The sequence below is a fragment of the Micropterus dolomieu genome, linkage group LG10 (genome assembly GCF_021292245.1).
Source record: "Micropterus dolomieu isolate WLL.071019.BEF.003 ecotype Adirondacks linkage group LG10, ASM2129224v1, whole genome shotgun sequence".
In the NCBI taxonomy this organism is placed as follows: Eukaryota; Metazoa; Chordata; class Actinopteri; order Centrarchiformes; family Centrarchidae; genus Micropterus; species Micropterus dolomieu.
This window is the reverse complement of record NC_060159.1, coordinates 1,794,837-1,809,505: the sequence shown is the minus strand read 5'-3', so window position 1 is coordinate 1,809,505 and position 14,669 is coordinate 1,794,837. Positions and strand designations below refer to the sequence as shown.

The window sequence follows — 14,669 nt, the reverse complement described above, 5'->3', positions numbered from 1 at the left end:
TTGGTATTTTCCTGTTGTATTCTAGTTCATGTCCTTCTCCGTCTGTTTAATTTCATTTATCACTCCCATGCACTGTGTTCTTGAATAGGTTTGGTTTTGTTTTATTGCTTTGTTTTCGGTTGTACTTGATAAGAGCGAGAGATTCATTCCTTGTGTTTTTTCACTCCCTGCCTCTGTATTCTTGCTCCTTCACCATGGTTATGTTCTGTTTTGTCTCTGCGCTCTTGTTCCGTGTTCTCTGTTTAATTTTCTTTCTTGTGCTTTACTTCCTGAGGGTTTCTTGTAGTGATCATTCTCATGTGTCTTTGTCTAGCTATGTTTCCTGTCTGCCCTGATTCCTAACCTGTGTTCATTCATCCTGCCTCTGTTTCTCTATATAGGTTTGCTTGTGCCCATTGTTCTTGTTGGTTTGTTGGTTCAGATATGTTGTCTAGTGTCAGTCAAGTGGATCATGTTGATCATGATATCATGATGAGTATATGCTTCTTGTGACTCTTTTTACTCTGCATGTTAAAAAACATTTAAGATATTTTTAATATCTTAATTTGATAAATTTAAGATAAACCTTATATTGTAATAAATACATGTAATGACACTTTTCAGCTGCATAAACCTGACAAACCCGAAGGCGTTTATTAGTTTTAAAGTAGTCATGAAGGGAATTATGAACCAACCCTCCAAAATACATGGTTTGTCATTGGCATTACAGGATATGACATCCCTATTGGTAGGATGTCACCTTTAAACTGTTACAAAGTACTGTTGCAAAAATAAAAGTCATGTCAAGTCAAGTCAGTTGATGTGGTTCTCCTAGGTGCATCTGTGAGGTATATATACAGTCCCTCCAGGATTTCAGAGGCCTTTTTAGTGATTGTTGTGGTCTAAATGCCTGATTTTGTGGCAGCTTTTCCAAAAAATTGCAATGTAAGTTACGATGTTTTGGTGCTTTTTTTTGCAATGAAATTTAATAAATAAGTGAAAACTGCAATGGTAGATGTGATTTTCTTAATTTTAGAATAATAGTTGAATCATTAAACAGTAACAACCCTGCATATTATAACCAGCTTACCTTAATTCTTTCAGCACTTTCAGCAGCCTGTGTCACAGTGATTTGTCTTGTTCGATGTCTGTTTCTGCCACTCTCTGGTGAAAAGTGTTTGTCCATAGATGATTTTCTTTCATAGGCTGCAAGCTCAAATATAACAAATATGTTGACGATGTGGTAAACACAAAGACAATAAAATTATTTCCCAACCAGAAAGACTGGATCAATGGAAAGGTACGCTAAGTTTTGGACTTAGTGGGGGTTGGGGGGGTTATCCTCACTTGTTTGCCTACTACCTGCATAACAAAGCATTCTCTGCTTTATGGTCTATCTAAATGGGACCATAATTTACTAACCAGAGGAGTCGCCCCCTGCTGGCCGTTCCATGGAATGCAGGTTTAAAGGAGACCTATTAAACTGCTTTTCCAGACCTATATTGTAGTTCTGTGATTCAAAGTTCAAAAAAATATTTTATTTTCTTATACTGACTCTTCATGTAGGGCTTCATTTCAGCCTCTGTGTGAAACAAGAGGCAAATGCTCCTGTCTGTGTAAGACCCCCCCTCTCAAAGCCAGGCTGTTGTTGTTACTGGGCAGAACAGGCAGACTGAGCCGTTGCTAGGCCGTTACTATGGGAGCACATGCCCATATATGGAACACCAGTTCCGTCTGGTTCCATATTACGTAGAACAGAGCCATTGGTAGAAAAAGCAGTTCAAAACAGAGCCTTCAGAACAGGAGGAAATCAGAGGTTTTTGCTCACGGGGATTTCTTTTAAATACTTTAACCTCATTTTTTTAAGCTTTGGCCATGTTTAACATATAACATTGTAGATAAGTCATAAAATGTGGAAAAGCATAATAGGTCTACTTTACGGGACTTCCGCATTCGCCTCAGTTCTGACCGGAAAGCGTCCCTTTTGGATCTTACCAAGTGCCATGAGAGTTTACAGGTGTCCATCTGTAATCAAGTGGGTATCCTGAATAATCAGTTCCAGTACCTGGTAAGCAGCCTTGATTCCCTTGCTTCTATCCACACTCAGGCTCCTGCTTCTACTCCTTAGCCAGCTCCAACCTCTGCTCCAACTCTTCACCCCGTCAAACCTTTTTCCAGGGACTCCGATCCTGTCACTCCTTCCTGGTCCATTATGGGCTCCACTTTGAGCCACAGGTAGCTTTATTCCCGATAGAACATTCCAAAGCGCCTTTTATTATCACCCATCTGCAGTTGTCAGCCAACCATCCCTCCTTGCATTCTCCTCTGTGATTTTCCCCAAGAGTTTCCCCCTTCAGCCCCTCTGCTGCTCAAGAGGAACCCATGCAGATCCAGACTCATTCAGGAGGAGTGACAGCAACATCTGCGGGAGTGGTGTTAAATCTGTTCCCAGCTGAAGAAGATGGCGCTTTAACTGAACAACCGACACATGTCGACACATCTGGAATGGGGCTTGATAGGCGTTCTTAAGAAGTTTGGTGTATTGTAACAGAGTAGCTGATGGCCAGCGGAGTCCTGCTCCAGCCTAAGGTCCAGAGAATGTGGTTGTCTACACAGGAACACTGTAAGTGGAGTCTCGCAAACTGGCTTCTCGATTTGTGGGCCCTTTCCCTGTTACTAAGGTGGTCAACCCAGTGGCTGTGCAACTCAAACTGCCCAGGGCTATTAGGGTCCATCCCACGTGGTCCCTGCCTCCACAGGCACAGACACACGTTCCTGTCTACATGTGGAGCAGCGGTGGATCAAGTGAGCAGTTTTAGGTTCCTGGGAATCAGCATCACAAAGAACCTGGTAAACACTGGTAAAGACAAAAAAAAAAAAGGAAAAATTCCTGTGCCACGTTCTTGGCTCCTTAACTTTTAGAGACGAACAATAGAAAGCATGATTACTGAAAATAATAAAAACTGGCATGGAATGTGCACGGCCCATGATCAGAGGACTCTGCAGCGGGTGATTAAAGCTGCCCAGATCATCACTTGTACCCATCTACTGAGCAGCCTGCGCAGGCCTAAGGATACAGGATACTTAAAGACAGTACCCTCCTCAAATGCTAAAGACAAATAGAGCTGTGTATCATTCACTTTTCCATTTGATATATAATAATTATACTGCAGCACATTAACTAAGGGACCAAAATGCACAACCTCATTTACACCAGTGTTTGCTGGCCAGTGGCTATAATTGACCTGAATGGCTTTTCGAGTCATAAGATATACTTGAATTAAGAGATAGTTAATTGCATCACTGAAAACATACTCTAGCCCAGGGCTCTTTGCTCTCTGTTCAAGCCTTATTAAGACTCCTATAAAGCATTACATACACCTGCAAAAACACACAGCTTCTTTTCCAGCACTAAAAAACTTTGAAAGTTTATTCAGAGGAAATATGCTCTGTCATCAGTGCATCATACATCATGCTTATTAAAGCACCAAACATTGCTTATTAAGTTACCAAACAGTGTGCTCTTGCAAATACAAACAAAATACACCTTTCACCAAGATGTTGAGTGACTCCTGATATTAAGACTTTAATTAGTAGCCGGCCTGCTGAGAGCTTAGAAAAAGCTGTGCTGTGTGCGTGTTAAGCAGCATCCTAACTTCCATCCTCCAGGTCACTAACTGTATATTTCAAAGAACATTTGCAATCCCAAGAGGTGGATATTGTTTTTGGTTTTGTTTTATTTTCAGTTTCCTCTCATCTCCATCCCACTGAAGAAGGCTTGAGTGTAGCAGGAGAATGCATGGACGTGCTGCCCAGACAGTGCAGGTGCTTCTGCGGATTAGCCTTAAGAGACGCTTGCTGCCTCCCTAAACAATGCTGCCCCCTGAGCCCTATGTGGATTATAATGAAGACACAATATCTACACGGCCGTGTACCTGCTAGCCCCTTCTCTCATCAAGCCTGTTGGGTGATGTTCCTGCCGTACAAAACACAGCCACTTTCAAGGCTGCCTTAATCACCCTCTCCACATGAAGGTGAGAGCGAGTATTGCTTTTTTTTCACCATGGTCCACAAGACAGCAGCAGTAGTTATCCCTGGGTGTCTCGGTGTTGCCGCTTTTCACAAATCAGCTGAAGAAAAACAACTGACTTTAAGATGACTCCGTGTACTGTCATTCATGGTCTAGACCTGCTCTAAATGAAAAGAGATAACTTTTGTGATGAATTGGTGCTGTATAAATAAAATTAAATTGAATGTTTTCCAAGGATTGAGGCAAAAGTTCACACACACTGCATGAAAGGCTCAATAAAATACACACAAAGCCTAATCATGTAAAGTGCATCTGTCTGGTGTAGCGCTGATACCCCATCAATGGGTGGAATCCAACTATGAACTATAAATCCAAAACCTCTATATCTACCCAAGGACTGATCTTAATGTCTAGTTTCCTGTAAATTCAGCCAAAACTAAAAGATTTAAAAAAAAATCTGATCATCATAAACTATTATATATGGTTCCCATCATGCTTAAAGCCAGTTATCAGTAGTTGACAAAATAATCCCACAACAAATTCAACAGTTTCTGATTTACATTGAACAGTTTGTAGTAAACAAATTTAAACCCCACATGGAACATGAGATGTTTTTAGGTTATTTCAATTGAGTTAAAACATATTCTTGAATTTATAGGCCTGAAGCAGATAGCAAGTATAAATGGACCTTCTGGCCAATGTGGTTAGGTGCTCAGCTTTTTTGAGGACTGTGCACACTAGCTTCAATAAGTAGATGGCCCATCTCAGTCAGCAGAGCTCCTCAAAGCCCCAGCAGTGTAATGAGTGTAGTAGCAGGTTAATGTGTTTTTATTGCCGCTAATAGAGTTGTGATTCCCCTTTTTGGTTTGCCCTCCAAGTTAAGTGGTTTGTATAATCTGGATACTGGAACGACTGGCTTGTGTACAACCTGTCTGATCTTCTGACATCATCAAACGTTTATGCCATGTTCATAGATCTCAGCATTTAACTTGATGAGTGATGACTGAAATTATGGCCAGAAACACAAAATAAGTTGTGATAAACCAGAACAGTCATATAAATGAAGGACATGCTGATTTCTGGAAGAGCCACATACAGATGACGTACAACACACACCTTCCTGGGGCCAGTGTGCTACACAGACATCTCTGTCAAGTTTGCACATTGAACTCTTGCATTGCTCTTCCTGTGTTAACAAGCAGTCATTTAGAGCAATATGTTGCCAAAATGTTGCTCAGCTGCCCACTCAGGTGAACATCCAGCTGCAATAATGCATCTGGGATTAAAATGGGTGGAAACAAATACAATATTCTGTTGGATTCATTTGAAATGTTTAAATGAAACTACTTTGACCTTTAGGTAAAGTGAAATACCACTGGTCTCATTATTCTGAAAGATAGCTAGAGGCAGGGGGAATTTATATAACCTGTTATGTTGGTCACACACTAGAGCACAGGGTTGTTACGCTTATGTGACATGCCTTTGTCATGACACACCAGTCTACTGTGCAAATGTATTCCAGGTATTAACAGCTTGGTATGGGACGTATATAAAATAATGCAATCTCTAAAAACCCAGGTGCCATTTTATAAGTTGTGTTTAAGGACTCAAACTAATTACAGATGACTTTTTCCTATGGTGGGGCAGCATGACATGTCCAATGAATTGAATGGCACGGGTGCTACAAAAGCCTGGTCACCTTGGTTCTACAAATATGTGATCCAGGGGATTGTTCATGACTTTACTGTGAGAAGGATTAGTCTTGAACAAGAATAATAATATGCAGGACAATAAAAGGAAGACTGTAGCTTGGGTTTTTATAACAGCGCCACAGCTGAGACAGCCAGCAGCGATTTGACAAAGAGTGTCCTGTTATTATTCACTGGCATACATATTCATTGACTGAATGCACAGGGGGCAGGCACATGGATCTACCAGGGATTAGGTCATAGTATTATAATAGGAAGACAGAGGACAGCAGGGGGACGTTAGTAGCCAGGAAGTTGGGAGAGCCCATCCTTGTGACTGCAATGTCTCCTCAGGATGAAAGCAGATCGTTTCACTCCGGACCGGCAGCCAGGAAGCAGAACCTAAGCACCAAGCACAAAAAAGTAAGTTGGATGGGCTATGATTATTCACGGTCGCGATATCACCTTATTATCAATGTAGTGAGCACAATGAAGTCTCACATTAACAGACACTGCAGCGTTTACAATCCTGTGGAATTCCTGCTAACCGTGTGACCACACTGCCATCTACCGGACAGAAATTTCTGTAATCATCGCATGAATCTGTGTAATATTGTAACTATTATACTATATTATGTAGAGCAAAACGACAATGTTAACACTTATTAGTAGTGTTCAAATGTATGTGACAGTTAAAGTAGTCTCAAGGGTCTCAAGTAAACTGGTTGAATGATCTGCTCATATAGATGTTGGCTAAAGTGTGTTTCCTTGAATGTTCTTATAATCTTATATTTTCATATTTTAGATCAGGATTGATTGACCATAGGGATGTTGAAAGGATGTGAATTATTAACTTTTCACTAGACTCACTGGACTACTGTCGCTTTAGAAAAAGGAAACAGGTTTCAGAGTAAAACAATGTCCTCCTCCTTTTGGATAGTTGATAAAAAGAGCTGCACCGTCACATATGTTTTGTGCTGGACTTCAACCCACTTTGAGCCCACATCTAGTTTTTTTTTCAAGTTTCTTTTGACGTCTTTCTTGAGGAGTTTCTTTTGTGCCTCATCTAAAGTCAACGCACAAATACATTTTTTCAGCAAGCCCTTGAATGGCTCAGTACTAAACTGTAGAATTGTTTCTTTTTGTTTTTGTGCCACCTAGTCTCGTGAGTGATATTGCGCCATTTCTCTCTTCTTACTTTATTGGAATTAGACACCTGGCTGAAGAAGTTAGTGTAACCAGAGATATTTTATTCTACAAAGCAACTTTCGACCAGGAGGACAGCTCACCTTCCTGAGCGTAACCTCATTCCCAATAAGAGAAGTGCCCTTGTGTTACATTAGCGTCTTACCGTTGTGTTTCACCATCAGATCACAGAATTCACTACTGCCAATAAGATCATGTTTTATTCATCACAATATCTGTATTCATCTGTAGTGTTTGCTTATTATTGTTATTAATGTTATATATTTGTTATTAAGAAGTTGTCTGTGTGTTTTGAAGCAGAAGAGAAGGTCAATCTATTAAAATAATCAATTCCTTCTTAAGTGATCTAGTTTATAATAGATATTCAGTTGTGTTTCCCCTACATCAATTACATCACACTACAGATTTGAGAAAAAAACTAATTATTCCTTAAATGCACATTTACAAAACCCGGCAATGAATACAATTCACAAGGAAATTATCTTAAGAAAAATGTGGACTGTATGCACCTGAGATGTAGCACATTCCATCATTAAACACAATGGTAATAATGGATTAAAATGGGTGAATTATGCCTCTGAGTATCATAACGTAGTAGCATTAGTGATTAATGCATGCTCTGAAGTGCAATATTATTTTAGTAAAAAGTTTGGTGGCTCTTTATCACTGCTTTAGCTAATTGTGGTCCCCATGTAACATGATTTCCTACAAATGACAGTGTAAGGAAGAGTGGGGTTATATGCTAGAAGATGCATTGTCTCCCTTTAAATGCCCCATTAGACTCGAGCTAAAGGATTATGAGAGTTCCCATTAGTTAGCCTATTCCTCACCCTGACATGCCATCTCTTATGGGTACCCCTGCTGTCAAGGCTCTCTGAACTGTGTTTAAACAAGGCGAGGGCCTTGTAGGAGCAAAAAATTAAATTATGTGCAATGTCTGAAAACTGTTCACTGAAGAAGGAGCAGTATATTTTTTTTTTCGCAGTTGCATTTCTTCATTTGTGATGTAATTTATTTGCCAAAGCAATGCTCTGTCAAAGAAGTTAACAGGGGGATAGGCTTTAAATGAGTACTGTGCCCATTGCACAATGAAGACATAGTATGTTAAAATACAGAAATAAATACATAAGATACATTCAGGTTACCCAAACGCCTGTATAAACAGTTATATCTTCCTTTTGAAAAGAAATTTATATGATTATATGAATTATGAAATCAAGGGGCGGTGGTGCGGTGGTTAGGACTGCTGCCTCTCAGCAAGAAGGTTGTGGGCTCAAACCCCGGTTGCCCCAGCCTTTCTGAGTGGAGTTTGCATGTTCTCTCTGGGTGCTCCGGCTTCCACCCACCAACCAATTAGCAGCTAGGTGAACTGGTGTTTCCAAAATTGTCCATGTGAGTGGTTGTTTGTCTATGTGTGGCCCTGCAATGGACTAGCAACCTGTCCAGCATGTACCCCACCTTTTGCCCGAGGTAAGCTGGGATTGGCTCCATTTAGGCTACAAATAAAGTGCATTAACATGTCAACATATACACAAATCTGGGGAAGATTTTTTTGCCATTACTGCAGTGGCATCTGAAATGCATCTGAAATGCTAACATTTGAATGCAAGTTGTCTTAAAACATGTACAATTTTCTAATTTTAGAATACATTCCAATCTGGTTTCCATCAGAATCATTCCAATGAAACAGCTCTTCTCAGGGTCTCCAATGACATGATGATGTCTTCTGATACTGGTGAATGCACTGTTCTGGTACTGTTGGTTCTTAGTGCAGCTTTTGATAGTGTAGATCACAGCATCCGGACTGAAAGGCAGTGGGGCCCTATTTTCTTTTCTTTGTATATGCTCCCCTTAGGTCATATCATTAGCACATTTAAAGACACCGCACTGATGATATCCAGCTATATGTGTCCTTTAGGAATTTGTCTGACTGCCATTAAGGACTGCTAACAACTTCTTACAGCATATTGCAGATAAGACTGAGGTCCTTATTGTTACTTCTGACAACATACAGTAGTTCCCATGGTTCCTCAGCATATTGGGTCCAAACCCCAGACACATTGGTGTTTTATTTGACCAATCAATTAACTTTGACCAACAAATCATTGTCGTCCAACTGAAATCTTTTGTATCAAAACCTGAACTAGAAATGATCATTCATGCTTTTGTATCATCCCAGCTAGACTACTACAACTCCCTTTTCACCTGCCTCAGCAAGTCATCCCTGGACTGCCTACAAATGGTACAAGGTGCTGCTGCAAGGCTGTTGACCAGGTCTAGTAGGACAACTCACATCACAACCATCTTGTCATCATTACATTGGCTTCCCGTCAGGTTCAGGATTCATTTGAAGCTTCTCGTTATCAGTCAGAATCAGAAACAGCTTTATTACCAAGTCATTTTTCACATTCAAGTAATTTGCTTTGGTGACTAGGTGCTTAACAATAGACATAAACCTATATAAATATATGAAATTCACAAAATATAAGTTGTAGAAGAATAATAAAGACTGAGCAATATGGCAATTAATTGTTGTACATACAAAATCAGAAATATTTGAGCAAACATTAACAGTGTGTACTGTAAAGGAAGGGAGGAGGTTTGGGGGCGGTGGGCATGTCAGTGTCAGTGGGGGCCTTGTTGATGAGGCCAGCTGCAGATGTTAAGAAATGTTGAAGAGATGTTGGTCCTTATGGACATGTCCTGGAGGGATGGAACCTTGCAACCAATCACTTTCTCTGTGGAGTGAATGATACACTGCAGTCAGCAGTGTACTAAACTCATACTCATTGTAGAAGTCCACCATCATTGTCTTTGGCAGACTGAATTTCCTCAGCTGCCACAAGAAGTACATCCGCTGCTTTCTACATTCTGCGGTCTCTGTTGGTGCCTTTAAAAAGCAGCTGAAAGTGTGCGATCTTGTGTGTTTTAAGGTCTGTTATTGCTTATGTTTTATTGACCAATTATTTTACCGTTTTACAATGTTGTTGCTTATGGGCGGCTGTGGCTCAGGAGGTAGAGCGGGTTGGCTGTTAATCGGAAGGTCGGCGGTTCAATCCCTCGTTCCCCCTGGTTGCGTGTCGAAGTGTCCTTGGGTGAGTGAGTGTGAATGTTAGTTTCCGTTTGAGCACTTAGGCTCAGTGTATGAATGTGTATGACTGGTGAATGCAGATGTACTGTAAAAGCGCTTTCAGTGGTCGAAAGGACTAGAAAGGCGCTGTACAGAGCGTTTACATGTTTTATTGTTGATCCTTTAATTTTCTGATTGGAATTTTCTTTAAATTTCTCATTCTAATTACTTCAAATCAAATCAAATGTACTTTATTCACATACATGTTGCGATATTCATCCTCTGCATTTAACCCATCCCTCAAGGGAGCAGTGGGCAGTGCCCGGGGACCAACTCCAGATCTGTCAGTGTCTGGTCAAAGCGCTAACTGAAGAAACCTAACATGTTTTTGATGGTAGGGGAAACCGAAGCACCCGGAGGAAACCCACGCAGACACGGGGAGAACATGCAAACTCCACACAGAAAAGCCGGGGAGACCGGGGTTTGAAGCCATGACCTTCTTGCTTTGAGGCCACAGTGCTAACCACTGGACCACCGTGCCACCCAATATTAAATATACTAATATTTTACTCTTGTGACCTTACTTACTGACTTACTTGCATGATCTTTGGGTAGTCTATAATATTTGCTGTCATCCGTGGCTGTGCAGTCAATGGTTGCAAGTATCATGGCTGAACCAGTCATCCAAGGAGATAAAGTGTTGAATGACATCTTGATCTGTCTCAAATGCTGTGGCTGTAGCTTTCATACTTTTCTTAACTCCAGGGTCTGGCCCTTGAATGTTCTCAACTGTGTCTGGCATCGCATTTGTCCACATGGTTGCAGGCACACACTTTGTCAGAGCAGGCCATGCCTGTGAAGCCTTGGGTCACGGCATCTTTCACCTTGTAAAGTAGTCGTCCTGTATGATGGCAGTACTTCCTTCTGTCAGCCACTTAGTCACAGTTCACACCTACAACTTTGCTATCCTTCCTCTGCAGAATTAATTCAAACTTATGGAAGTTAGTTAACGAACTTTGAGTATCGGACAGGTCCTTTTGGCCAACCCATCAGGAGCTCAGGTAATTTTGACCCTCTATGAATGACCTGTAGTTGCCATTTTGTTGCTCATCACAAACCAGGCAATTAATAACTAAACCTATTAAATAATCTTGAAAACCTATAACAAAAAACATGAATTTAGATTTTTTTTAGTGATGTAATGATTAAATGCAACTCTTGATGGATTATGGTGGCTAGTACAGTTAACATTAGTATATTACACAGTAATTTACATTCTCTATTTCTGGCTATTCTTGTGCCAATGTCTAACTAATATGTCAAATTTGAATAACGTTAAGATCAGGATCCATGGGGTATCTTCATCATTAATTGGGGGCCACTGCTTAACGTCGTCAATCCAAACTACTAAATTCCTTTTCTACTGAATAACATTTGCAGCCTAATTATCAATTACACAACCACCTTCCTCAGTGTCAGAAAAGCAGACAAAACTCAATCAAACAATTAAACCAAAATGACCAACAATAACTAGAGCTATGCACATTGCTGTGGGTGCAACAGGCATTATTAGGCTACTGAAATTAAATAGCCTGCCACTTCTTACAGAATTAATAACAGAAGAAACTCTCACCAAGGAAGACAACAGGGACATGTACAAACAATAAAACCACAATAAAACTGTGGCTGCAGCCACAAACAAACATATTAAAGCAATAAGAGAGCTACACAGTTTTTGCATGAGCAATGCACACACATGCATACAATGGTATGTTGCCTAGCAACTGACTCCTCTGAAGAAAGAGTTATAGGTACATCCATCAGTGAGCGTGTCGTTGTACACACCTGTCAGAATGTCATTCTGTGAGCTTTATGCACCAACTCAGCTCCTTCATTCTCAATGCATAATGTAACCAGTCCACTCAGCCTCTCTGTCCCATCGTACTCCTCAAAGTTTGTTTAACATTTTGATCTGAATGAGGCTCTGCAGTCACAGTTGTAACAGTGATTGTGAGGATGGAACTGAACTGAAGGATCCACCATGAGCATGTTAGTATTTAGCATATTAGCCAGACCCAGCACGCTCCTGTTGGTCATCATCATCTTGATGTGTTTGATTTGGTTCGGTTAGCATGCTTATTCGGTGGTGCATTAAACCAGTGATTAAACAAGGTAAATGCAACTTTTTTTTTTTTAACCTTTGCCGAGGTAAAATAATGCTTACTTTAATCTAAATATCAGTATATTGCATTCTTGTACTGTTCACAAATTGCTAGCCCTTTCCCGGGTGCGACTGCACCTCTCACACCCCCTGACACTTGGCCAGTGGACGTTTACATTGTGTATGTATGTTCTAAAGCGTGTCATCTCTTCTGCAACTGCTTTTTTCCTTTCTTCCATTCTTGCAAGGTTTATCATGACTTTTTGTGATTTTTGTTTTTACTCGATAACCGAAGTGACTTGAAATGAAGCGAAGTACAATACTTACAATACTTAAAGAGGCCATATAAGGCTTTTCTCTCTGCTTTCTTGAGTTATATATCTTTTTGTGCAGTGAAAAAAACCCCAAATCCAGCCCAAAGGAAGTTCCCATCTCCCTCAGAAAACACTACAGAAACCAGAACAGCTCGTTTGTTGTCCAGTCTTTTCTTCCGCTACCTCTACTCTACTTTTATTACAGATTAATAACTCACCACTCTGAAACTCTTGCTCCAGTCCATGTTGCTAAGCCGGTAAGGGGATATACAGCTGAACCAAAGCTGTGTATACCGGCTTCTCACGACCCGTCCTCTGCTTCTGATTGGCTAGTAGTCCTTTACTAGGTACTACGCATGTGCAACTCCCAACAAAGATTATTTAGAGACAAGATGTATCACTCCATAGCTAAAACGGTACCTTCAACACACAGGGTGAAAAGAGGAGCTGCAGCAATGTGCAGTAGGACAAAAATATGGTGTTTTTTGAAAATTAAACAATGTAAACCTGAAAACAACTGAGCATAATATGACCTCAATATGACCTAAGTAAAAATAATATTACACACTAAAAAACTCACAAAAAAAGTCAATATAATTTAATCTTACTTCCACACCTGTAAATGAGTTGTGTTTCTATTACACCTGTATAATCTCTGAACCACTGATCTCTGTCTTCAAGGGAATCCAAGTAAATCAATCAGTGAAGTTGGCTACAGATAGCATAGAGCCTCCAGATCATCCTCTCATCAATAAAGGAGTAGAGCAATCGATGGTCTGAGGCCAAACTACTAACTACACTGGAATGCCAACTTTACTCATGAAACATTGGATGTACCCACGGTGATGATTGCTCCTTTCTCTTTTTTGGGGAGCACTGCAATAATCAATAAAGCAGAAATACTTAAAGAAAGAGGACCACCCACCACATTTCATTTCTGCAAGTGTTATATAGGCTGCAGTTGCAAGAGTATTAATTCTCATGAAATTCTCATGAAAATAAAAAAAGAAGTCCACATGTCTGTGGTACAGGATGCAGTAGACCTTCTTACATTAGTTTGTAGTCCTTGTGGAGAGGAATATTGTTTTCATAGTTCCTAAACTCTGTGAACTTTGTAATACATTTTGTAATCTTTAGCCCTGGTTAGAGTCACAAACAACCTACAAATGGCAGCTGATGCTGGCTCACCTTCCCTCCTCAATCTGTCTCCTGCTTTTGACACTGTGGATCATGGCATACTTCTCAACCGGCTACACCAAACCACTGGACTCACTGACACTGCTGTTAACTAGTTTTAATCATACCTCACTGACAGAATAGAGTACATTTCACTTGGAAATGCAAGGTCCCGGCAATACACAGAGAGTCCCCCAGGGGTCAGTACTTGGCCCCATCCTCTTCACTATTTACATCTTCCCCCTCGGCCACGTCATCATTCGTCATCCTTTCACTGCTATGCTAATGACACACAACTGTACATGAAATCGGACACACACACCACTGTAGCTTCATCACCATCATCATCTTCAACAGTCACTGCTTGTCTGGAGGAGATAAAGGCATGGATGAAACACCTTCCTCCAGCTGAACTGCTCCAAAACTGAGGCAATTCTTGTTGGTACCTCACATCAAGTCCAGTCATCCTCCATAACCGGTATAACTATCTCTGGTCAAGACATTCCCCTCTCCACAACAGTCACCAATCTTGGTGTAAGATCTCAGAAATATTACTGTAACGGACTTCTCATCGGGATACCTAACAAGAGTCTGCAGAGACTGCAGCATATTCAGAACAGTGGTGCGACCACATCACACCCAATCTCCATTCACTCCACTGGCTTCCTGTTTCTGCTAGGATTGAATACAAGGTCTCCCTTCTCACCCACCAGTGCATCTATGGAAATGCCCCCCCCCCCACCTGAAAGAACTATTCACCCCTCTAACTACAACACGATCCCTCCGCTCAACAAACTCTAACCGCCTCCTTCTCCCCAGAACTAAGCTCGGCACCATGGGTGATCGGGCTTTCTGTTCTGCAGCTCCTCGGATCTGGAATGCCCTCCCACCGTTGTCAATCTGTTCCCACTTTTTTCCAGTTACCTTATCTCCACCCTGACCTACACCCATGCAACTCATTCTTTCATTAAGTCACACCTGTCCCTTGTTCCATCACAGTCCCACAGCACACAACAGAAAGCAGTGAGCACAGGGTCAGCAGCAG

At 41.0% G+C, this 14,669-nt stretch overlaps 1 long non-coding RNA gene across 1 annotated transcript; it reads left to right on the top strand.

Moving 5' to 3' along the window:
- Positions 1-1,881: 1,881 nt before the first annotated feature.
- LOC123977988 lies at positions 1,882-4,197 on the top strand. Its single transcript, XR_006826826.1, has 3 exons — positions 1,882-2,047; positions 2,158-2,214; positions 2,322-4,197. It is a non-coding gene; the product is annotated as an uncharacterized LOC123977988 (long non-coding RNA).
- Positions 4,198-14,669: the final 10,472 nt, after the last annotated feature.